We start from the raw sequence: 2,967 nt of genomic DNA on the forward strand, positions 1-2,967 counted from the left end.
GTTTTAGATTGGGGGGGGGGGGGGRGGGGGRAATCATTGTATGAATTCTATCAACTTAATTTTCATAGTTGCACAGAAAAAAAATATAAGACTAAGTTGTTAARGGTTCATTTATTTCTAGCTGTGTAAATACAACTATTCTAGAGAGAAAAATCAGTCTTCTTTGAGAATAAAGTATGAAGCTTTCTTCCTTCTCAGAAAGAGACTGAGTGTAACAGCATCCATCAGGCTGGTTTGTTCRTAGTCCTGTTATGTTGCTGCAGACTTGACATTCTCCTTAATTTCCTTTTGGGGTTACAAGCTGTTTCTTTTGTCAGGTAGGTGATAACATCCATCATATAAGCAAACACAAGTGGCATCAGAACATTAGGATACAACTGTTGGCAGCCACTTTTTGTGTCCCTGGAGAGTATGTAGGATTTCATTTTTTTCCATGTGAGAAGAGCTTTTTTCAGTGGCCTTCTCCACCCAATAGAGTGTTTTAACTTGACCTTAGATAGGTATGCAAGAGGGGACTTACTGGCAAGTAACTAAATCACACTAAAACACTAAAATCATAAACTGCTGGATTTAAAATACACTGACCTGCAGTAAGCCTATGATCTTACACATCTGCTCTTTTCTTCCTGCTAGTGGATCCAGTAACTTCATGTTCTTGCTTTTGGGCAGCTGGCTGCCCTCTCAGCAAGCCCTGTTTGTCCCTTAGTGGGTAGCCAGGCTGCCCCCTCGGTTTCATAGTTCGCATGTGCTGAATTGTTGTGAAGAACTTGGTGCCCTCCAGAAAGYTGTGGGCCAGCCCTGCTGCCCTTTGCCCACTGTTCTTGCACAAACTGAAACACACAATTACTAGAAAGCATTAAACTGGTAAACGTGTTACCAACATGCACAGATCATGATTCTTTAATAAGCTGGCAGATCTGAACAGAAGTCCCAAAAACAAGCACAAAGAAYCAGCAACAAGAAGGGTTGTCAGGGTTAGGTAGAGATCTAATGATACTGAGGGCTGGTGCTAACAGCAATAAGGAATAATTATTTTAAAATAAATTTATCACCCTAAGCCAGGCAGAACCTAGTATCGGACACGAGCATGATCAGCACAGCATTAGAATGGAAATTTAGCAAGGAAAATCTACAATGAGTGTAATTCCCTTAGCAGCTGGGGGAAATTGTTTCCCAAGTTGTTTTGGGGGAAGGCSGGAATGGAAGGGATTAATGGCCACACATGGAGCAACCCTCTTCCCCACCACCAGAACCCACAACCTTGAGCTGTTCCAAACCAGCCAAGTAGCTTCAATTCACAGGGAAACTATCCTCATTCAGGTCATGTTTAAAAGTGTAACTGCCTGTCCTTTCCACACTATAAAATCCAATTTGGCAGGGGATTCAATTACAAATAATCATGCTTCGCAGCCAAAAACCTGGAGAGAAATGAAGAGCTTTTTAACGCAGCCCCCAAAGCATTCAATCCCGCTCCCTTAGCGATATAGTATTTTTCTCAGTGACACATGCCTGCTTGCTTGTTATGGAAGTTACTCATAACCACCACCATCATTTTGAAAAATGGAAATCAATAGTCATTTGTTCTTTTTTTTTTGCATGGTTTTGATAAACATATTTAGGAGAAATAGGCTTAATAGTGTTCCTTTAGGGTGTATGTAATTCTCCAATGCATGCACAACCATTATGATAATTACCTGTTGCTTCTTTTTTAGGAAATACAAATTGTTGGAGAGCTGCACTATCAGTATATACACTATCTTTTTGTAAAGGTGCAGAATTCCAGGTAAACATGCAAAGTATCAGCTCGATGCAAGTGTTCCAGTGAGCAACAGGTTTCTTACCTCTTTTCACACCAAAAGGAAACAYCTCTCTAATTACCAAACTGCTTCTTTTCCCTGAACAGCTAGGCAAACAAACTAGTTAAACAAAATCCCTAATTACGCATTGCAGGGGCTGAAATACCTCTGTACAGATGCCAGGAATTCAAAGTTATTGCTTAAGCACCTGTAAGGACTCTGCTGGATACGCATATACCCAGACAAAGCTTATAGAAGGCTGAAGAGTCTTGCATGGCCTTGTGTTTTAAAGCCCTTTCCTCCCTCAGCAGCTCAGAAGCTTCAAGCTGAACATCACGTGAACAAGCCAGCCTTTCCCACCTGGTCCTCTGGTTCTTGTTAATTAGTCCCTGAACCTCCTGCCGCTTTTTGTGCACCCAGCAGGGCTTGCTAAACTCCTCGGCACCAGCTACCCACACCACTTACTTACAAACAACCCACAGCTGTGGCATTTTCCAGGTGTTTCAAACCGAGCCCAGCTCAGGGCTGCTCAAGGGCAAGGCTCCCTGGCTGCAGCTACTCAGGAAGGCACCTTGTTAAAATCTCCTGTTCACTTAGTATGTCCAACCATGTATTTTGCATCAGTGTTGAGAAAACAAAAATGAAAAACTGGTTCTAATAAATGTGCGCAAGCAATGGCTTGAAAAACTGGTTCTAATATATGTGCGCAAGAAATGGCTTAAATCAAGCCATGCTGTTGAATCTCACCCGGGGAGCCCCAGAGCACCGAAAGCAGCAATGCTGCCTGAACTGCCTTTCCTGAAGGTATCGTCGCTTTCACCCAATGCTCTTCACATCTCTCCTCAAATCAGACAACATAAGATACCCTTCAAAACTTTATTTTCCTGTAGCTTTCTTGGGCGGTATCATTTTAAGGAAATGAATCAGGCTGAGTTYTAGGAGCCTTTTGGTGCCCGGAGCCGGTTGGGACTGTTGATAAGCAGCACATGCAGCCCACAGGGTGAGCCGCAGAAACCTCCAGGCATTGCGCCTCTGTTTTGACTCCTGCCTCTGCCTCTGTTGCTATAGAGACTGATCGGGATGCCAAAAATGGAAGGGCGATAATCATTTGGGGAGGAAAAAAAAAAGAAACAGAAAAAAGTTAGGCTGCTTGCTGTCATAATAGTGGTCT

The sequence above is a fragment of the Nothoprocta perdicaria genome, unplaced genomic scaffold, assembly GCF_003342845.1.
Source record: "Nothoprocta perdicaria isolate Ctin4 unplaced genomic scaffold, notPer1 scaffold_13, whole genome shotgun sequence".
Taxonomy (NCBI): Eukaryota; Metazoa; Chordata; class Aves; order Tinamiformes; family Tinamidae; genus Nothoprocta; species Nothoprocta perdicaria.